Raw genomic sequence first — 24,932 nt, 5'->3', positions numbered from 1 at the left:
ATCAATGTATACACTTTTCAAAGGGAGCACTTGCACTGTGGCACTGATTGGCAGTGGCACAGTGCCCTGAGCAGCTAACACCAACAAAACACATGAGACACAACAGCAAAATGTGGAAGGGAAACTCACGCCAAGGTGCCAGGTCTAACAGTATTCAATTCTTGCCCTTTCATTTTTCACGCTATACAGGTAGCCTTTTGAGATCTAATGAATAATCGGAACACTTCTCACCACCCATATGCAGATGAGCTACATCTTTACATGCTTTCTCATAGGAACAGACACCACACACCAGATGTATGGCTCAGTTCCACCCCAAAATGAATATGGATTCAATGCAGTTTCTACTTTTTTTTCCAACCTTAGCAGTGCTGACTCCGAGCTTTATGTTGCCCTTGCGGTCTTCCCCCATCAGTGTGATTGCCTTCTTTAGAGATCCATGCCTGGCAGGTGTGACTTTCGCTTTTGTGAATGAGGCCACCACCACATTGGCTCCCCTCCTAGCAGTGATGTTTGCTGGGTGAGTGTCATGTTTGAAGCATCTGGCCAGAAATCATTGCTTGTTCAGAGAAACTAAACTCTTAAAGTGAGAGGGTTTTTTAAAAACTAAATGACCCAATGAACAATGAGCTTTTACCTACGTGTGGGAGCCATTTAATATTTCCCTGTAAATTTCCACCATGTCTGGCATGGCAAACATGGGCAAGGAAAATGAATGACAGAATACCCTCAGTAGGGCAGAATGACTGCCACTGTGACAAAGCTAAACTGTGGCAGACAGACTGTTAAGTCAAGCACTTTCTACTGGAGGAGCGAGTGGAGGAAAGGAAGAAAAGGAAAAACGTGGATTTGGTGGGGTAGGAAGTCCACCATTTAAAGGTGGTCCTCCCACCCCACACAACTTTAAATAGTTTCCTGAGTTGCCTGGCTCAACCCTCTTGTACACTTTGAGAATTCATCTCATCTAAATGAAGTTACATTTTTAAGTAGGTTTAAAATCCTTGATAGAACTTGCAAGCTTAAGGCGCATTAAAGATTATACTTTTATTAGAACTTTGCATTATCCTCTGATTTTTACAGTTTGAGTTAATAGGGTCTCATTTAGTTTTGTGTCTTGGGATTAGGGCACAGAGGTATCTTTGTAAAGTTGGATCAATTGCCCATTCTGTTTCAGTACACATGCTTTGAAAATGGATTTCACCAACATTTCTTGTGGGCGAACCCCCTTCACATTTTATTTAGTTTTCCCAAATGTTAGCTACTCATAGTTCAGTTTCAAGACCCCAATTGCCACTCATTAACGCATGCTGTCAAATAGTTCTTGAATCCCATCTAGTTCTCATTAAATTCACAGGTCCAGGGTGCATTATAGTTTGCACCCTGTAAAATCGGATGCAACTTTAACCAATGTTCCTCACAAATACTGCTATGAAATACACCGTTTATGACAAATGTTATGGTCTTAAATGTGACCCTCTGGCATGTTATGTTATTGATGGTAAACATTATGGATGACTCCCGGCAAACCAAACAGCTAAACCCGGTTGTTGTCAGTGAAGACAAGAAACCATTCCTATGCATGGGGTAGGGAAACATTCTTTAGCTGATATTGCAGGCAAAAAGAAACCATTGTCTGGAAATGCAATGTGAGAAAAAAAATCTCTTCAACAGTCTCGTGACGGGGAGCTTCCTGCGGAGCAAGAACTTCCGAGGAGCTGAGCTGTGAGCTGGACGAGCACCCCAGAAGGCCGCAGGGCACCTAAAGGTGTCCTTCATCTGTGCCTTCTCCTGCCAAGTGCCCCCTGAGAGCACCTTGAAAAATTATGTGATCTGCTGCAAGAGAGCTCTTACAGGCACTCCGTGACCCGGCTATACACCCAGCACAAAGAGAGGGGCCACTGTCATTCACTGACCCCTTGAATACACCTTGCCCCAAGAAAGTGCCCACTGGCACTCACTGACCCCTCTGTACACCCAGGCCCCAAGAGAGCTCCCACTGGCACTCACTGGTACCTCTTTACACCCAGCACCATGAGAGTGCCCGCTGGCAATTATCTGACCCCTATGTAACCTTGCCTCAAGGGAGTTCCCACTGGCACTCAATGACCCTTCTATATACCCTTATATATTCAAGAGAGCTTCCACTTGTACTCACTGACCATTCTGTAGAATTACCCCAAGAGAGGGGACACTGTCACTCACTGGCCCCTCTGTACACCCGGCCCCAGAGAATACCCACTGGCACTCACTGACCCCTCTCTACACCCTACACCCATCCCCATGAGATTGCCCGTAGAACTCACTGACCCATCTGTATACCTAGTCCCAAGAGATCAGCCACTGGCACTCACTGATGCCTTGCACACCAGGCCTCAAGAGAGTGCTCACTGGCACTCACTGAGACCCTCTGCACACCCGGCCCCTGGAAAGCACCTACTGGCACTCACAGACTCCTCTGCTCACCCGGTCCCAAGAGAACTCCTACTGGCACGCATTGACCCCTCTGTACAGCCAGCCCCAGGAGAGGGTTGAAAGGAACTCCGAGAGTGCTCTGCACATTGGGCCCCAAGAGAGAATCCACTGGAACTCACCGACCCTTCTGCACACCCGGCCCCATAAGAGTGCCACTGGCATGCACCAATTTGTACCCTTGTGCTTATCCCAGCCCATTGTAACAGTAACAGAACCATTTCAAAGGGTATGGTTTGCGTTGACACATGTTTCACTTGTCAGCTGATAGGTTCCTTTGAGTTCTGCTCTTCTTCAGAGAAGAATATTTCTACATGCTCCTTATAAACTGCTGTAAGAGTTATATGTTTCACTGACTCAGACTATCAATATAGGATTATTGGCTTAGAAATTATAGATTCATCATTTCCCAGATATTGTAGTACTCCTCATGTAATGCATATAGTCCACTTTTGATGCTGCCCAGCCAGTAGAATGCCTTTACTGGCCTGGCACCTTGACAAAATATAGGATCCCAAGAGGGGAAGCAGCCAGCACAGCTGGACACTCTCAAAACTCCAGATTTCAGGTGAAGGAGTACCATAGAGGACCCACCACCATCACTGACCAACTGACCTCTTGGACTGTTCACTGGCATACAGGCCTGCAAGAGCACAGCCCCACTACTGTGCTCTATGAACTAGACAATGTGCTCAGATCTTTTACTTCAAGCTATGAGCAATCATCAGGTGGAGCGCAGTACTGCTTGATCTAGTGTTTTCCCACATTGCCTGAAAATGTAGTGAATTTTTCCTACATTAGTCATCCAGTCAGTTACCCTTATTAACAACTGTTTCTTTTGCCCCCTGCATGCAGCTCTCGCGTTTCCATTTCACTGATAAAGCCCTACTAGCAATGCTTTACCAGGGCAAGAATTATTGCAACAAAGTTGACAATGCTCTCCAACACTAAATTCAAGGGATTCCTATTCTGTTGCCTATTTATAGTGTTTGCTGTGATTTTTGTTTGAAACGTTGAAATCTAAATTTTATGAGGTCTAAGAAATATGACTTGAAATGATATTTATGATTCAGAATTTCTGCTCTGTGCATTTCACTGAAATTGAATTAAATAGCATGAGTGAGGATTAATCCTTTAGGCAAAAATGGTACATTTGCACATAGATGGGCCTGCTACCTGTAGGATTTAACCGAATCACTGACATAATATCGCAAGACACATTATCGACTGCCGGGAAGATCCAGAGAAGCAGGACTTAGGGACTCTCCCTGACGCCGATATCCTGCTGATACCAGTACAGGATGAGGATGGTTCCTTAAACATTTCCTGGAGGCGGCGAGAGGAGGAGTTCAGGCGCGTGACGTCAGCCTCAAGGAGACTATTGGAAGGAGCCAGCGTGAAGAAAGAGGAAGTGACCGGTATTACAGGCACGCACGTCGAAGAGCCAACAGGAGTGATCGGGGAAGAGAAGAAGACACAGAAGGAGCTCTCGGAAGAGGGCCCGCTTGCCAGCGATCCGGACTGCGCACTGAAGGTCGCTGAACGCGGAGACACGACCAGAGGACATCAGCACCGCGCTACGCCCCGCCACACTTCAAGAGGAGGGTGGATGGAGCAGGTACGTCATTCTATACTGGGGCTCACAAAATTACGGGGAGGGAATGGGTAACTCTGTTGGGTGGACACTGCTCACAATTCTCTCCTCTGGTTTCTACGTGTCAGCTACACTCAGTGATCCCTCATGCTCCCCTCCCTCTACTCAGGATATCAAACGACGTCCACTGACCCGTGGTTTGGTTGTTTGTGTTCTCTCCCGTACCGCATCTTCCAGGATTTCTCTGGAATACCGAGTGGGAAACGAGCCCCTCCCGCCTTTCCTGGAACTGCTTCAGAACAGAAGCAACTCCCTTAAACCGGACTCTTTGTTTTTTATTTTGGTGTTACCGGAATAGACTTGAGAAATATACCGAACTTTGCCAGATTCTAGAGTGTACGAGCACTTCCTTTGGGGAAAGCTAGCCCCCTCCCTTGGGATACGACATCGACCTACATTTTTATCAACATAAAAATCGTTAACAATAATACCGATATTATATACTTACTTAAACAAATACACTCTTATCGAAACCACAATATCGTCATTCAAAATTATCGACATCAAAAATATCGCACACATTTTTATCGTTGTCTAAAATATCGAACAATGTTTAAATAAATACATGTCCAAAATATCGATAATAGACATATCGACAGCAAAAATGTCCTTTTTTTACAATTATCGACAATGCTAAAATAGAGAAAATACACAGAAAAACACAATAAATATAAATAAATACATAAACATACATTGCATGTCAAATAAAATTAAACACATGTTCTTTTAAAGTATTAAAACATAATTTTACAAAATGTAATAAACACACCATAAACAATAATTATAAATATAAACTTACATCATATAAAGTAACTTTTTAATATTTCATATAAATTATGACATACAATACAATAAATCTAAACGGAACGAGAAAAACAAAATTAACTGACTCTTAATTAGCGTTTACCATATAAGGAAACCAACTTCCAAAACAATTAAAACATAAAAAGATTAACTAATAAAAATATACAATATTAACAGCAACCAATAAAATTAAACAAACAATTAAAAAAACCCTATATAAACCAACAAAGCTTACTCTTTTTTTACACCTCAAACCAAAAACAACAAAGAAGGCGAAACTCTGCTAGATTGCTGCCATAAGCAAGAACTTCATCAAACCAAAACCTGTATCTATTTGCTTAAAGTAAGTAAATTAACATTTATAAAATAACAGTTAAGTTAATATTGCAAAAATATTCACTTTTGTACTCAAATTAATAATTTATATATTTTTCCTATTTATTTTCCACAACAGATAAATCGAAATACAACAATAAAATAACAGAGAACATCCTAAAACCATCCCATCGACCTAATAAAGTAAGAATTGCTCAAAATGCATTTAAGAAACCTGTAAAACATCCATCTAAAGCCAAAATCAATCCCAAACACCCAACCCACCCCATGTACAACATTTATTAAATAAATATTAATGTCTGTTATACATTTTTTACAGGAAAACCAACCACTTAAAAAGCTTCAACAAAGAAACAATTCAAGCCACCATTTATAAATATCTAAAGGCGAACTTTGTAAGTAAATTCTGAATTTTTTTATTTATTTAACCATTAAGAATTATATTATTTTTAATAATTTTTATATGCATTTGTTATAGATTTTACCACATCACAATGACAGAAGGCGCACAAATTATAGCATCTTAAAAAGGAAAACATTTATTATGTTATATGGGGTATGTCTACACCCAGTAGAAACAAACTGGCCTAAAAGTCAATTGGAAATGTTCTTAGTATTACTCTAATAAATGTTATGGTCCTGCAACTACCAGAGAAACAACTGTAATGTATACAAGGGAACATAATCCTCCTCCTAATATTACAGAAATTAAAGTTAGGAATGCACTTGATAACATTAAAGAGGCTAGCACAAGCTCACCATTACCTATCAGTGCAATTCTTCAAGAACTGCTGCCTAGGGTACCCAAAGAAGCAACTGGACAAATGCCACCCATTGCTTCATTAAAAAGAACAATAGCTTGCACTAAAAAGGCTACAACCCCTACCACACCTACTTCTAAAACCTTTGAAGAGGTGATAATTTCACTAGAACTTGCTATTACTTACAATGAGGAACCCTTTATTCTCTATGATAAGAAAAGCAAAGAAAAGAGAATAATTATGTTTGCTACTGCAAACAATTTGTTAAACCTTCAACAAGCTCAAACATGGATTATGGATGGGACCTTCAATATCTGTCCCAAACCATTCTTTCAAATATATACTATCCATGGCCTAAATCACAATGCTAATATTCCGTTTATTTATGCCTTGCTACCCAATAAACAGATTTCAACATATATGGAAATCCTAAATAAAATAGAACAAGACACAAATAATGATTTTCTCAGGAAAATAATTGTAGACTTCAAACAAGCTATGGTAAACACTATACTAAAAACATACCCACATACATCAATACAAGGATGTCACAAACATTTCAATCAGTGCCTATGGAGACACTTACAAAAATCTACACTAAGGGGCCCATTATGATGGTGGGTGGACGCACCACCGCAGTGCTGGCGGTGGTGGAAAATGCAATATTCGGCACGCGAGCAGCAGTCCCCACGCCCTCCATATCACAATGGGCAAACATAGCCCATTTCCCATCCACTCCGGTGCAACGTGAACCCCCACAAAAATGCACCCACCACTGTGGCGGTGGGAGCCAATAAAGACCCACCGCCGTGCGGAATGATGCCTTGTCCACCGTACAAATCAGGATGCCCCAGACAGCCCGTCACACTGCAGTAGAGAAACCACCCAACCAGAGACGGCGGAAGCAAGACAGCGGAGTGCAAAACAAGACTCCCGGTCCCTTCCAACCGGTCCCGATCACAATGGATCCAGCTCTACACGTCTTCCCGGTGCTGTACCTGATAGACTATCAGCAAGTAATGCACCGTCACGGACAATGCCACAGGTATGCAATGATACAATTCCGCATACAACCACAACACACACCTCCTGGGCTGAAACACGGTTCCTGGCCACACCAGACACTCTTGTGGGGACAGGAACACATCCACAAGTGTACCCACACACGTCCTAGCTGTCACAAAATTACCCCTCTGCATCCAGGTCACCTGTTAACCACAAAATCACAGAAATCTCCCGGTCACGTCACCTCAGCGGTGAAGATGTGGGAAAACATGCGCACAATGTAGTAGGCAGGACCAGCGCCAGGCATGGACCATCCACACAGACTCACAGGGCCACAACTACACCCTTCACACACTAGGCCCAACACACCCATCAGGGGACATGCTGTGTGCCCCTCTTGTGCTCCCACCGGCACACTTAACCAGCCCGGTGAACCCAGACCCTTCACCACAAACACCAAACAACCAGGGAGCCAGTCGCAGCAGGTGGGGCTAAAGAGGAACACACAGCAAGGAAGCACAGGGCCAGGGCAACCCTCCTCCCCACACTCCACTCATGTCAAGTAAACTGAGTCCAATCACAAAATGAACACTCACACTGAATATGACCAATACCCTAACCGTACACACTGCCTGACAAGCCACCCAGACACACCCCACACTGACACACAGCCACATATACAAACCAGATGCCAGCAGCAACAGAGGACAAGAAATGGGCAAGACAAAAGTGAGGTGGACAGTGGCAGGAACACAAGGAGCAGGCCACCAAGCAACTGTACAGCACATGCAATAGAAGGAAGAGATCACAACACCCTTAGGCCAACCAATAACACATGGCTGGCACAGTGAGTGAAATCAAACCACAGTTATCTCTGTGCAACAACTCAGGGAGACAGCAATGCAAGCCATGCATAGGCACAAGGATGATAGGAAGTGTCTGAAGTCAAATAGTGAGCAGTCACACAACTGTACCTACTTACTTGACATGTGTATGTCATCAGCACAACACACAAGGCCCATTGAAACACTCCATGACTGTCAAACACAACTTGGATCCTTCACACATACCCCTCCTCCACCGACCTCACACCTGCACCACTCAACACTAGTGTCAATCACACAGAATGGTGCAAATGTCCTGTGAAAACACTGACAAACAATCACACTCCCTGGGGTGCATCCACAAACATCACACACACACTCAGGGATGCCTGAACCAATGCTGGCACAAATAAAATAGCCAAACACAAACTTCACAAACAACAGACACAGAAGTACAACATGCCCAGACATGTGCAGACAAACAGTGGAAAGGCAATGTGATCACAGACAGAACAGGTGTACACAACACCATCACTCAGAACCAATGCACAGACACCATACCCCAACACAGAAAAGAAGTTCATCATCTCAAAACAATCATGGACACACACTTGGAGCAATGGGCCAATAAGAAAACACGGACAGACACACCACACCACCCATCAAGTCAACATGGTGTAATAGTGTACCACATGCATGCACATGCACAATCCTGACAAGTGACAGGTCAAATATGAGAGGAGAAACCACCGAGGTGCACTCACAACTAGCTCAGGAACAATAAAACTCCTAAGTGCATGTTACAGACACACAAGTAATGCACACTACACTTGCAACACACATCTGAATGTATCACAATGCACAAACAACTCACACACGATGACAGGCATATAGAACATCACACACAGAGCATGTGTCAGCTGAAAGAGACAACACAGGCCAAACACTGCACACATCCACAGCAAACACACAACAGATGCACATGCCAATCCTTCACATTGCAAACACAGCTGGATATCAGGGGATGCAAACCAGGCAATTACAAGGCAACATACACTCACAGCACTGCATGCACAACAAGCAGTGTGTGCACACCAACCAAAACAGTAGCACACATATCTGAGTGCCACAACATGAACCACCACAACACAAATCACCACAGCACACAGACAACATCACACTCAGGAAGGGTAGCAGTACCGCAGCAAACACACATACAGCTTACCCATTATCCACAGATGCACAAGTTGGGGACACCCAGATGCAAACAACAGGACCAGAGGACTATGCTGCCCAAACAGTTGCACTGCACTTGAGCAACCATTACAGCAACCCAGTACAAGAAAATCACACATAATCAATTGGGAAACTGTCCTGAGTGGCACATTGGTCCTATGCACAAATCAGCACCAAAAAGCATAGTGTAACAAATGAAGTGGTGGGGAGGCACACACACTGGCAACCCAAGGGGATAGCTGACATGAGAGTGAACTGGTGTGTACGTCAGTAGTGGACATGGCAGGAGTACACCATACAGAAATAGATGGAGTGCTCACTCACAATGGGTAGGTATCACAAGCACAGATAGGGGATGGTACAACTCCACATCCCACATGCCATACAGGAGCAAAATAAAATGGCCCCTAGTGACAGCAATGCATGAGAAAACACACCCACAATGTCAGTGATGCTGTGCAGGTCTGCACAGTGAGCACAAACAGTATCAAGACACATGGCTGAACAACAAAACACAACACTGACTTGCCAGTCACACACTCTGCATACTGACAATTGGCACCAACAACAAGTAGGTGTCCCCCAGAAGAGCAAGGACACAGCAACACACTGCACAGTGCACAGCCTACAACTCCCACATGCGCACACAATCACAAGCACAGGGCTGACCAATGCAACTAACAGGCACTCACATCCATGTTAACACATGTGTGCAGTTACCATCACAGGGGCACACACACATCAACACCACGGACAAAGTCACCCCTTCACACTGCACACTTCATGACCACATAAGTGCACACATTAAAATTGATGAGACTAGGGATGACTGGCCATCACAAGATGAGCATACAACAACACTGTTGTTCACACATCAAGAAAGATCACACAGACATGATGGACCCTGGCCAGACTTCCTGCAATCCTGTAGATAGAATCCCACTCTGTTTTGGCAGCGCATCCAAACTTGACTTTTGTACAATTTAGCTAACATCACCATAGATTGAGTATGATAACAGTAGTTCATCACAAACAACAATCATTGCACCGCCAAGCCTCAGAGTCAAGAAGAACTGAAGTGCCTGTCACTTCTGCAAGACCCTGAAAAAAGTGAAATCAGCCATTGGCAACTTTAAAGTGGCATACAGAGCATGTGTCACATTAAACTATGCCCACATATAAAACCCTTTATTTAGCAAGGACACTGACAAAGCAGACAACAGGAGTAACAGTCTTTAGTCATGTATTACACAGATAGGCATCACAAGTAGACAACAGCAAGGCCAGTGGCCAGTCCAAATTGCAGAGTAGGTACATGAGAACCTGGGCAGGTAATGGACAAACACAGCAATGAACAGCAAGGCCAGTGGCCAGACCAAAGCACAGACTAGGTACAAGAGACCCTGCACAGGGAATGGGCAAACACAGTAATGAACAGGAAGGTCAGTGGCCAGTCCAAAGTGCAGAGTAGATACATGAGAAGCTGCACAGGGATTGGGCAAACACAGTAATGAACAACAAGACTAGTGGCCCGTCTAAAGTGCAGAGTAGGTACATGAGAACCTGCACATGGAATGGGCAAACACAGTAATGAACAGCAAGGCCAGTGGTCAGTCCAAAGTGCAGCATAGGTACATGAGAAGCTGCACAGGGAATGGGCAAACACAGTAATGAACAGCAAGGCCAGTGGTCAGTCCAAAGTGCAGAGTAGGTACATGAGAAGCTGCACAGGGAATTGGCAAACGCAGTAATGAACAGCAAGGCCAGTGGCCAGTATAAAGTGCAGAGTACGGAGTCGATGGGGAATCTTGGTAGGAGTGGCGGGCACTACAGGCACCCTCATCACCAAAACTGCATCAGGTGCTGCCAGTGAGCCTCCCACTGGGGACATGCTGGATCTGGAGGCACACTTGGCCTGGCCTTGCCTATTTCCCTCCACCACCTGTTTACCAGGTGAACCACCTACACTGACCTCCTTCCCCTGCTTCACAGGGATCTGGATGGTAGTTTAGGTTGTGGGTGAATCTGCCTTATCTGGCTTTTTCTGTGGACCCTTAGCAGGCACCAGCTTCACAGCAGGAACGGGAACTGACTGATTTTCTTTGCGAGACGCTTTTGGTACAGGAGAGTCCTTGGCTGGGGATGCCTGCTTCTTGCCTTTTTGCCCCTGAGTGTCGCTTGAAGGGCTTTTGCCTTTGCGCTCTGGGTGCTTTGGTTTTTTGGGAGGACGTTGTCTGCGCTCTGGCCCACTTGGGTTGCTGCTGTTGCATGCTGCGTGTGCTGTATCTTGAGCCTGAGGTCTGTGGTGTGTGGTCACTATCATCAGATGTAGCCACTGGCAGGGGGATGGCCAAAGGGACTGGAGCTAGACTCTGCGACTGTGACAGCTGAATGGCTGCCGTCACTGTAGAGGACAAAGACTGGACAGTCTGGTATAGCCCACCCACGTCTGAATGAATGCCTTCCATGAAGGCAACTACCTATGCCAACTTTCAGTCGTGGTCTAGGAATGCTTTGAGGAGAGTTGTCTGACCCACACACAGCTGGTGCAAAAGGTCCACAGACTCAACACTGACGGCAGCAGGGGAGACAGGGGCAGGGGCAGCGGTGCCAGGGTGAAAGACACTCTTTCCATCTTACTGATGCAAGCAAGTGCAGCACTAGTGGAAGTAGCTGGGAGGATGGGAACTGGATGCTGTGTGGTGGGAGAGGAGGCAGAGTTCCCGCTCTCTGTGCCCGCCAACATAGATGTGTCACCACTGGCATCAGATGAAGTTGAGGTTGGTGTCTCTGACTGTGATTCCTCAAGCAGACTCGGGTCCCCCTCTGAGGGGCTGGTCACATCAGTGTCAGTGTGCTAGGGTCAGTCCAGTGGCATTAACACAAACATCATATGCAAGCAAAGCACTAAACAAGATGATGATATCCCCATGTTGCACACCACCCTGTGCGTAACATTATGCAACCTCAATTCAAAGCTCAAATTTTGCATGTCATCATGCAAACTTGGCATAAGTGACCCATGTGAAGACCACACAGCCAAATAGCCTGCCCGTGGCACTATGTAACCAGACATACAGATCCCTCTGAGCATACCTAGGGTCCTGAGGGGGGAAAAATTACCTCCCAACATGTTGCCACTGTCACATCTGGAGGCAGCAGAAGGGGACAACACAGATACAGACTCCAACATATCAGTCCACAATGGTCATGAGCTCAGGCCATCCACTATGTCATACTTTAGGGTACAACTACAGTTGCACATTGGTGTCATATGTGTAGTCCTCACAATTCTGACATCAGGCAATGCACACATTGATGAAAGCACACGCAGATGATGCAAACTGGTGTTCTCTTCCATGGGATGTCCCTGACTTCCCCAATGCTGACAATGCCAGAAGGCCACAACTCAGAATGCAATGTCAAGGGGCATTACTTCAATGACATGAGAAAGTACATGTAGGGAAAATGCATGACAGCTGTAATCAACACAGAGGCCACTTACAAGCCATTGCATCATACTAGCAACATCACAGAGCTCAGCACTGGTCCAGGCTTGGAACACATGCAGCGACTCACAACCAAAGTCACCCTTCCCAAAATACTCACCCCCAGCTTGCTGCTGATGTTCCTTCAAACATGCCTCCAGCTCAGGCTGTGTTACAGCTAAGATGCGGGCCATTAATGGTGTCATGCACCTGCGCGTCAACCTTCCAGCCCGAGGGAGCAGCCCCAGTGTCATCTCTGCCACGTTTTTGCTTAGCCGGCAGATGTCATCCCACCTCCTGTGACAGTGTGTGCACCATTGGATGGAGACACCCAGAGCCCGCACCTTGCATGCAATGACCCTCCAGACGGACTTACGCTGGTGGACTTTGAGCTGCAGGCATGGGAGACAAGAGTGGGAAAAATCAGTGACACAGGGTTATGTACCACTGTATCTCAGTGCAGGAGCATGATATTAACTCAGCACTACTTCACAGATATGTCTAGCAGAGACAATACAACATCTCACATAGTACAATAGCTTGGGAGAATCATACGCATGCAGGTATGAGGGTGGACACTGTACCTTCCCATCTCACACACATGATGCCAGCACAGAAAGCTATGTGTAGGGAGCCCACCTTTGCTATCTAGTTTGTGGGTGAGCAAGACATACATTACATTGGAAATTATGTTTCGGGGCAGATTAACTGTGTCCAACACTGCGCAGCCCTCAATGTCCTTGCCCTGTGAATGGTTCACTGTGTCATGGAGGTCACATTTAGGTACATGATCTTACAATCCCACACCCTTCTCACAAGGTCTGTTGTGTGCAATCTACAGGGCTGAGATAGCTCTTTGATGGATAGTCTAGCAGACAACACATATGTTTCACTCTGTACATTCAGTGATGTGTCCTTGTCAGATTGTGCAGTGACTGTGCAGGCCAGGTGGGGTCACACTGAGGTACAACATGGCGCATCAGAAATGTCACATGAAGGGACAATATGAGAGCGCAAACAGTGCCTACACATGTGAGTCAGTACACATGCTGGTGAAAATGGAAGGGGCTCTGTACAAAAGTCCAACAATCTGCTGTCATAGGGGAATTACCACCAAGAGTTTCACCCTTTGGCATTTAAGTCCTGAGCATAGTGCTGACCTATACATGATGGCAATTTTGAGTCAGACACACTTCCATCAGTACCCTCTGGATGTAAACCCTCGGTAATGTCACAGATGAGCCTGTGAACAACATCAAGGACTCACACATCCATTCACACAGGCAATTTCTGTCCTCGCTCCTGCTTAGCCAACTTGCTGCATCACTGTATGGTTGACAAAACGATACATGCCCCTCCCATTCTGATGTGCAGCCAGGGAAACATGTGAAATAGGCTGCACACCCCTTTCCCCTGGAGTCAGCATGCTAGGCAGTGTATGACACAACCCCACACTCTCAGGCACATACTGCAGCAGATAAACTTCATGTGTGCACTCCCTGCACTCTCACTTCCACTCTGAAACACTTACCATGACATCTGGAGCACCATATAGCCTCCCATAATGTGTGAGCACCTCGTCCACCAGGACCTCCAGCCCCTCGGTGGTGAAGGTACGGGCCCTGATCTTCTCAGTCCTCGCCATCACTGGGTCTAGGAGACAGGAGCAGCAGCAATTGGGGGTGAGGGATGTCAAGCAGCAGTGTTTGGAGACAGGAGGAGCAGTATTTGGTGGTGAGGGGTGTGAGGCAGCTGTGTCTGGAGACAGGCGCAGCAGCAGTTGGTGGTGAGGGTTGTCAGGCAGCAGCGTCTGGAGACAGGAGCAGCAGCAGTTGGTGGTGAGGGTTGTCAGGCAGCAGTGTCTGGAAGCAGTGGAAATGTGAGGCTCTCTCCCACACATATATAGCCCCCTGGGGTAGTTTCAGTGGCTCTAAGCTGCTGCAATTGGTGTTCCAGGTCCGCTTTTTTCAAATGCATCCAATGACCAGCTCCATGGTGGCAGAGCACGCCGACCGTAATTTTCAAAATTACATTAGGCTACCGCGATTGCGGTTCCCATTGGCTGTAAGGGCTTGGGCATTGGTGGTGACACACAGCAGGGGCCAGGCAGTCGCTACCACGGTAGTGCATCTTTCAAGTGCATCCAATGACCGGCCCCGCGGTGGCGGAGCACGCCTACTACAATTTTCAAAATTGCATTAGGCTACCGCGATTGTGGTTTCCATTAGCTGTAAGGGCATGGGCACTGGCGGTGACACACCGCAGGGGCCAGGCGGTTGCTACCGTGGTTGTGCATCTTTCAAGTGCATCAATTGACCGGCCCAACGGTGGCGGAGCATGCCCACCACGATTTTCAAAATTGCATTAGGCTACCGCGATTGAGGTTCCCATTTGCTGTAAGGGCTTGGGCATTGGTGGTGACACACCGCAGGGGCCAGGCGGTCGCTACCGCGGAATGGCTGCTATACATTGGTGCCTATGCCCGTGATTTTGGTGGCAGAGTATGCCAAACGCCATTTTACTACATGTATATCACTACTGCGAGTGTGGCTTTGTCATTGGTAGTGACACACCGCTGAGGCCAGGCGGTCGCTACCGCGCTATGGCTGCTATACATTGGTGCCTATGACCGTGATTTTGGTGACGGAGCATGCCAGCCGCCATTTTACTACATGGATATCACTAGCACAAGTGTGACTTTGGCATTGACAGTGACACACTGCTGGGGCCAGGCAGTCACTACAGCGATATGGCTGCTACACATTGGTGCCTATGACCATGATTAGGGTGGCAGAGCATGCCAACCGCCATTTTACTACATGTATATCACTACCGCGAGTGTGGCTTTGGCATTGACAGTGACACACCGCTGGGGCCAGTCACGTGCTACCGTGGTATGGCTGCTATACATTGGTGCCTATGACCGTGATTTGGGTGGCAGAGCATGCCAACTGCCATTTTTCTACATGGAAATCACTACCGCGAGTGTGGCTTTGGCATTGGCAGCGACACACCGCTGGGGCCAGGCGGTCACTACCGCGATACGGCTGCCATACATTGGTGCCTATGACCGTGATTAGGGTGACGGAGCATGCCAACTGCCATTTTACTACATGTGTCTATCACTACCGTGAGTGTGGATTTGGCATTGGCAATGACACACCGCTGGGGCCAGGAGGTTGTTATAGTGATATGGCTGCTGTACATTGGTGCCTATGACCGTGATTTGGGTGGCGAGCATGCCACCCGCCATTTGACCATAAATATATATCTATCATTACCGCGAGTGTGGCTTTGGCGGTGACACACCGCAGGGGACAGGCGGTCATTACCACGGAGAGGCTGCTATACAATGGAGCCAGTGACAGTGATTTGTGTTGAGGAGCACTTTGACAGCACCTAGGGACACATCATGCTGTGTGAATGGCCAATGGCCAGTTCTCAACAGTGCACAGTAGACACATGATTCATGGCACAAGATTGTGCACAAAATGCCAATGTAACATTTACCCCACTGTTGACTACACATTCCATTTTGGTGTATATGATTGAAATGATTGGTATGTACTCCCTCACATGTCACTTGTGATATTGCTGGGCATGTGCACAGAACAGTGTTGTGATGGTGTTGCAGGGATTCTGCTCATATACAGAACTATGCGTAGAACCCCAGGACCTCAGTGAATTGTGGTGTACCAGAAACTCACCTTAGAACCCAGAACCCAGTATCCGGCTAGCATAAGTGTCCCATTCGTTATCCGAGATTTGGCTCGGCGATCCCAATGAAAAGACAACCCAGAACAAGCTACTCAGTGTACTCTCAGGAATGGTGGGAATCGGAAATACCTGTTCGTATATTATTCTCACATCAGTCCACAACAAGAATCAACAGAGACACGGTGAAAATAAAAAGAGTTTATTTTTATAGACCACGTGTCCTAAGATGCAGTACTTTGGCTAATACAAGCAGACAAATGATTAGAATCAAAACCATCAGCATCGTTACAATACCATAGAATATAAAAGGGGTGATCATGTTATAATGACAGTGGATACTACCACCTTCCCTTTACTAAGAAGCTAATATTATTATTATTATGCTCATAGAAGGTCTCTTAGGCTTGAAGGGGGGACCCCATACCTCAAAGATCAGCTTAGTGAAATCACATCACAGGAGCATCAGGAGTCTTCTCGCAGGAAGGCTCGTCTTCGGTCTGAATACTAAACATGAGGGCTGCAATATTAAAAGCACCAACTTTCAGGTATTTGCAGCTGCTTGTGTGTTATGGCTAAATAGTGGGTCGATCAACGTAGAGTGGAAAACATGCATTGTCTAACAACCCAGACTGTTTGTCAAATCATATACAGACCAAGGTCGCTGCGCAGAGCTCTGGATGGTAACAACAGATTGCTCTCGTGTGAGGCAAAGCTCGAGTCAGCAGTTTGTTTAAGCAATAACATGTAAACGCAGTGTCGTGCGCAAAAGCAGCAAGATGGCTTTCTAACATCTAACGTGGTTATGCTAACTTAACAATGTATGTACGTATTAAGGGAGTCCTTACTACATGCCCCCTTGATCGAAGCACTAAACAGTATGCAAGAAAAGAGAGAACGCAGAGTTCAGGTGCGACAGAGCAGAACAAGGCGTATTCAATTTAAAAAAACAAGTTTCAGTTCAGGCAAAGTCCGAGAATGAAAAACCAAAAGTGGAGAGAAAAAACAAAAAACCTCAAACGTGTAGCGGGGGAAAAAAATGAAAAAACGCTGCGCCGGGCAGCAGTGCAGAGGCACAGGTACTGTTCAAGACACGTGAGGAAAAACATAGTGGACGACAGTTCACTCAATCCATGAACGTATATGCAGCATACGTGGCAACTGCTTCCAGCAGAAAACCGTTGGCACGGCCACTAAAAGTTTTAGCCATCCAGTTAATCAAAGAAAAGGAACATACATGTTCTTCAATTAGCGGAGCCTCTAGCACCATCAGTGGGCAACCAGCGTGTACTTCCAAATAACTCATATCCAAGAAGTCATATGCCGCCCTTGCGATGTCCCAATTACCCAGGATTCCATGCGCCGCACCACAGGCCATAATCCGAACACCAGAACAGGCGAACTCGTGAGACACTAAGGGCCTCATCAGTCGATCATAATCCGGGTCCGGAGACACCGTGTTGGTTAAGCACAAATCCAGAGGCCATTCAAAGGGACAATCTAGGCAGTGAAAGACAGGTTGCACGCAGGTGAAGTAGGAATACCGGAAGGATAATCCATATGCCAGGCTCAAAGTCGCCAAAGGCAGGACGCCATAGTATTCAAGCATCCTGTCACGAAGAAGCTGCAGACGGGACAGGCTGTCGTGTGGCACAGAAAGAGCAGCCATTCCGTAGTATGAAAAGTAAAAGTAGCACACCTGCCACTAGCGCCAGAATCAACGGGACACCTCCAAAGACGCTCGAGAAAATAGAATGAAAAAATGCCGGAATCACACCAAAAATAGTTTGGAAAGAGGTCACGAGGCCTGAGCCCACAAGTTTAAAAAAATGAGCCAGGCCGGTTGTGGACGAGGCATTGAAAATTGTTTGGATCAAAGCTCCAAAATGCAGGGGGGGGTCAGTATTTAAAAGCGCCTGTACCTCAGTGCGCGTATTTGCTACGTGAAGGACAAATGTTTCTCGGGAGGAAGTCAATGGCACCTCCTTTTGGGACAATAGAGCTCTTATTCTGCTCATCTTGTTGAACTCTGCTTTCAAGGTCGGAATCGAAGGCCAGATGGAAACATCCAGCCGCCCATGCGGGGGAGGAAACAGAACATTATTGCAGCAGACTACTCTCTGCGATACAGTTACTATATATGGGATTCCCACTATCATCCCGCAGCAAGCTTCATTATTCAAAATTAAATAACTACCGTTTGCAAGCAGCATGAAAGATGGTGTAATCACTGGCACCGGGATACCTTTGAGGACGCAGGCCAAATTCGGGGCGTGTACATTGCAAGCACCGTGCAACTGAATGTGCCTACATACTACAGAATGATCAGGTGTCGTGGTGCATTCCTCACCTTTCTGATAAACCTCAGTACCGTCTCTTGTATATCTATACGTAAAGGGGAGGGACCAAACCTCATGTATGAAAGCGGTACCCAGCTGTTCATATCTACCCAGAGCATAGTGTTTCATACAGGACGTAAACTTAAAAAGCGCGAACGGGAGAGTGATCAACCCATGTAATAACCACACTGCTGAATCCAATTCCGCTACAGAGAAAGGTAACGGCTCCAATTTTTCAATATGTAACAAGGAATATGAAGCATCTTTCATGGACATGAACTGCTGTTTGTCAGTAAGGTTAAAGGGAAGAAATAATGATGTTGTATTCAGATAGTCCCAGGGGACCTTCCCTGCCTTTAACGTTTGTAATGTCCATGCAAACTGCATAACAGAACGCAACTGGTTTTGACCATGATACAATACCGACATATCATCATGTACAATATCAACAATTGAAGAAACAATATTGTCTAACGTATAAATTCGAGAAGACAGAGTGCTAATGCTGTTGTCAATAACTGCTAATACCTTTTCCATATTAGCTTGATCAATAGCTCTCAATCTTGAAGCCGCCTCAATTTGCGACAATTTCCACACTTCATTGTAAATAGCATACGCCCACCTTTTGGTTCTGCCACCCACAGGACCTTTAACAAAATCATTCAAATCTATTTTGTCATGTAATTTTGACAAATGAACTTTGACAGATGCCAAGGTGGAATGTCGCAGCTGGACTGACATAATTTCCCTACAGAGTATGTAGTTACTGTATGTGACGACTCAAACCTAGGGTCTACGCGTTCCTGAGTATACCCTGGTTTCAGCCCTAGAAAACGACGTTGACCGGTATCAGAACTGCTTTGCCAAATTAACCATCCCTCACTACTAAATTTCGAAATATTGAAAGATGTATTAGAAACCAATGACTGCAAAGCAGGAAGGGACAGATCTGTGTGGTTATCCCAATTGGGGTAAGTGCCCAGATCCGGCACAGAAGGTGAATTTAGTTTTTTAGAAGTGGCCAATCCGAAACAGGTGGTTTGGAAGATGGTTGAATTTAAAAACAACATATGATTTGGTACGAGACAGGCACGGTGTAAAGCTTCAGTTCCCTGAACCTGCCACGGTTTGGAACCCCAAACCGACTTAAGATCAATAGTAGCCTTCCATAGATCATAACCTTTGATTGACAACTCATCCATAAAGGATTTAGAATAAAGTACTTTGGTGTGTGTCAGTCTAACCTTCGAGGCAGACTCAGGCATAACCTTAAAATAAAAGGATGCCGGGTCGGAAACACTGAAATCAGTAAAATAAGTATACTTATCAACTAATGTAGGTGAACTGCCAAAAGAGGGGGTGGGACAGTGTTCCCATTGGGTAAAATTTACAAAATTTCGAAATGTATTCGCTTTATGCAGGAAGTGATTTCCATAATGCTGAAAACAATACTGTTCCGCATAGTTAGCCGCATTTTCATATAAATCTTCAGCATCAAAAGCGGCATAATATTTCAAATCTGAAAACAGTGCTTCAATGGCGTGAACATCCCAATCATCAGAACGTATGTTCTGCTTAACCACATCACCCATAGAAACACGAAATACATTAGGTACATTAATGACCTCTGTAGGCCCATGAATTTGAAATTTAACAGCATCCCACGCGATTCCATCCAAGACGGGCCAGGCAGTAATATTCACAAAAGTCTGGTCCCTTTTCATGATGTGGGACGAGGAGTGGGGGGCCAAAGTTCCATTAATAAGTCTAATTGTTGATCTCTCTTTGAGATAGTGACCATCCACCAGACGGAAAAACACTATTACAAATCCAATGGACATAAACAAAAAAATACTGAAGAGCAACAGCCAAATGTATGTCCAAGGGGTAACCAAAAAATGTCTTGTAAACCAGCTTGCAAAAACAGCAATGTTCGAAGGGGGAGTGGAGGGCAATGAGTTAGTGTCAAAGGAGAAACGGGACTGGTCAACCGCCATCGAGTGTAACACAGGCGAGTGACCATTTGTAGGATAAGCATACTCAGTCTCGTCGGGCAGACCACCAGCCGGTGGTATTAACAAGGGATCAGTAACTGACTGCATCTCGATGGCAACATCAGACAAGGTGGTAGAAGCAGGAACCAACACTGAATTTCTTTGCATCGTCTGGCATGGAACTGCTGGAGTCAGGCTAAGAAGTATCGGCCACTCGCTGAAGTTTGACATTGTCAATAGAGATGTACCTTTTGTCCTTTCGACCAGGAAGTGGAGGTAAAATGACTGTTCTTGTACCCTGCACTCCAAGCACTGGAACCGGTGCACGGTAAGAGGGGCCGAACTCCTTCTTGTTCTCCACCTTCTCACGGACCAGGTCTCCAACTCGGGGTAGCCAGCCGACTACCGGAATCTGAACCTCAGCTTCAGATGTGGAGGGCAAGTGTTCCTTCGAAAGAGTGTCTCTGGCTTCTTGTAGAGTCTGCAAAACAGCACAGTGATCATCTACGTCAAAGGGTGCGGTCGACGCCGCCATGTCTAGACCATCAAGGTCTGGAACAAACATTCTGATTCCGAAGAGCATCATGTATGGGGTCCGCCCACCCAGAGACCTTCTAGGGAGATTATTAAGTGCACGTTGGACGTTATACAAATGGGCTAGCCAGTTCCGGCCTGTGCCTAAAACACGTGCTGTCAATGATTGCTTTAAGTCACGGTTCATTCGCTCCACCACACTATTACCCTCAGGTCGGTAGGGGGACAAAACTTTGACTAGGACCCCAAATTTCTCATAGCCTCCTTGTAAGCCTTAGAGGCGAACGCAGGGCCCTGATCAGAATGGAAGGTACCACACGCAAAAGTTCCCACAAAGACACACAAATCCCTGATGACAGTCCGCGAGTCAGCACTCCTTTGTGGCCACACCCAGAGAAAACGTGTGCATGAATCCACTGCAACCAAGATATACTTGTACGCAGTATCAGAAGAAAAAGGACCGCAGTGATCTAAATAAACACTACCAAATGGCTTATTAGATATGTACAACTGTGTTTGTGGTGGGCGCGCAACAGTAGAAGGTTTAATCTGTTGGCAAATGTCACAATCAAGAACATAAGCGCGCGCTTGTTTATATAAACCAAACCACCAGTAACGTTGTTGTAACAGAGATATAGTAGCGGACACGCCGGCGTGGGCTGACGCCAACCCCTCGTGCGCTGCTAGTATCAGAGCTGGTCTGCAGTCCGCGTTGGGAATAATTCTGTCACCAACGTCGTTAATCCTCACTAACGGGACGTTATCAGGACTTAAATGATAAAAATAACGAGAAGGAAAACCCTTCGGGTAATCACTTCCCTTCTCTGAAGCAGCAATAGCTGCCAAGATGTCATCATCAATCTTACTTTTGGATCTTGTAACTGCTGCCACTAAGTATGTAGCCACTGCGGTTTTTACTGCCTCGTCAGCCAAGCTGTTACCGACAGCATGGACACCAAGTCGTTGGTGACCAAGAGTGTGAATAACATTCACAAGAGGGAGACGGTCTTTAAAGTCTGCCACTCGAACCCAAAGCAGTTTATGCTTAATTGTGCTACCTTTGGTGTCTCGATAATCATTTTGAGACCAGAAGTGTAAGTTGTCATTGTAGGACTGGACACAATAAAAAGAGTCACTTACTATTAAAGTCGTGACACGGGGATCAGCAAACTCCAGTGCAAGCACCAGAGCCCGAAGCTCCGCCAATTGCGCGGTACAATCACCCAATGACTGTGTATGCACTGCATCAGATTGGAATTCACCATTTACGAATGTACCTACGACAATTGCGCAAGCCGCAGAATAAGCGTGCTTTGATCCAATCGCGGGCTGCGCCGAGCCGTCAGTGTATATGACACAATGGTATTCTTCGAGCGGGCGCAAAGACAGAGGAGCCGGATGAACGAATTCATACTGCAAGTACTCTTGAGTCTGTAATGAGGCGTCAAAGATATAAGTGACATCTGGCGACGTCAGAGTTGTGGCCCATTGTATCCACCGTGGATGCAAAGCTTTAGAATTTGGTACACTTGCTTTAGTCACTGCCTCTAGGGCAGGATACGATGTTACAACCAGAATCTGTTTCCCATGCGACAGTGCGCGTTCTTTAAGGATCGCCATCTGTACAGCAGTCAGAACTTTCTCGACCGTGGAAAAACGTAATTCAGCAGAGGTGTACAAGTGTGATTTATACGCAATGGGGACTGTATCGCCCTCATTGAACGTCAAATACGTGAAACCCACGGCGCCTGGTACTATTCTTATTACCAGGTTAGTGCGGTTATCACGCGTCAGCAAGTATTGTAAAGCAAGAAGATCAGCCTGTAAAGACTGTAGTATAGCAGAGTGTTCTAGCTGCCAGCTAGACTTCGAAAAGGAAGGTTGTACCAAGGCATAAAGCGGCTTGATACGCTGGGCATAATCAGGAATATACGTACGTCCGAAATTCAGAAAGCCCAGGAGAGATTGTAATTTTTTCAGCGTTGTAGGAGCGCGCAAGCATGCGCACTTCTCCAGAAAGTGAGGAGCTAATCCCTTACCCTCATTGTTGAGCTCGTAGCCCAAAAACAACACTGTATATTCCACGATGTGAGACTTCGCAAAATTAAATTTGTAGCCATAGTCTGCAAAACTCACAATAATATTGTCGACTCGAGACAGATGTGGCATCAGCTCATCATCCGTGAGGTAGATATCGTCAACATATGAGTATGCGTCGGGGTCTATTCTCTCTAAGAGAGAGACCACGCGAGCGGAAAAGACGCCAGGGCTGTTTTTGTAGCCCATGGCTAATCTCGTAAACCGTTTTTGTTTGCCGCCCGAAGTAAACGCCGTCCACTGGCTACTCAGTGTGGATAGGTTGTGGCTAAAAAAGCCATTGGAAATGTCAAGTGTCGTTTTAAATCTTTTACGCACGAGACTGTCGACAAGAGCCGAGCTGTGTGTATTTTGTACCGCGCAGGTCCGGCAATGGGAATTTAGGTGCCGGTAATCCAAAACTAAACGGTACGAGCCGTCAGGCTTCGTTACAGTGAATAAAGGGTTATTCATAGGAGACACACAAGTTTCAATAACACCCTAATATTCCAATTGTTCAAGGATCGCCGCGACATGTGGCCTAGCTTCACGACGCATGGGATATTGGGATTGAGGCTGGGGCATAGACCGCAATGGAATCTCATGGCAGGGGGACAACCGGTCCCATCCCACCTGAGTACGATACACCGCCGGCGCAAGCGCCAGCGCCCACTCCTCAGCGTACACTTCAGCCTGGTCCTTAGGCACTGTGTGCGCAAAGGACGGGAGGATTACCTCCTCCCCTCTAGGAGCTTCTAAAATGAAAGCTGGGGGCCAATCTGCCTCCGCTAGGAGGATATCATAGGTGGTAGTCAGATTATCCCAAAAAATCCCCTTTATTGTACGTTGTATGTCACCCTCAATTAGTAAGACTATTTCATAAAGTCTGTCAGGGGGAGCCACTCTGGTGTCAGCTGTTTCAACAGTAACCATTATATCAGTTGCTGTCGCCGCCAGAAATGGACGCAGAGCTTGACGGACTATGGTAATTTCCGCCGCGCTGTCCAGTAGCGTCAGCGCCCATGTCCGGTTCCGAAGCTGTGTCCGCACTATCTGAGGCATACCTTGCCATCAGAGCAGCCACTTTCTTCTTCTGAAACGGGGGTCTTTGTCGTGCAAATTCGTCCTGCTTGCCTTTACCCTCAGTCTGTCGGGGCTGGTCACGTGTTTGTGGAGCACCCCGACCTTTGCCACCGCCTCCACCACCGGACTGTGAAGCCGATGTTTCCTGTGAAGAACGAGGAGAACGTTGTTCAGAAACCTGAAATCTATCAGGAGACTTAATAGTAGCACGATCACGCAGATCATAAGTGCGTTCACTACCTGACTGAACGGGAGAGGCAGGCCGAGAGCCCTGTTTCTGCTGCTGCTTTCCCTGTTGTTTCGACCGCCAATTCTGTTTCTGAAAGTTTGGACGGTCATCCTTACCAGAGGCTTCCGCCTTACCCTTCTGCTTAATATCGGGAGTTTTGATCACAGGCTTAACTCCTAAAGAGCTACGACCCAAATCTCTGTACGCAGACGAGATTATTTTCGCAAATTCCCGCGGCTTATCCTCATCAGCAACTTTCTTCAGTTCATTACGAACTTGGAACTGCATGGCATCACCCTTAAGGTTACCCATTATCATGGTAGCCACCAGGTCAAACTGTCCGAGGAGCCGCATTTCTAATTCTATCGCAGACTCCGCACCGTGGT

Source organism: Triturus cristatus, chromosome 7 (genome assembly GCF_964204655.1).
Source record: "Triturus cristatus chromosome 7, aTriCri1.1, whole genome shotgun sequence".
Classification (NCBI taxonomy): Eukaryota; Metazoa; Chordata; class Amphibia; order Caudata; family Salamandridae; genus Triturus; species Triturus cristatus.
The sequence above is the reverse complement of the archived record's forward strand: the minus strand, read 5'-3'. Positions refer to the sequence as shown.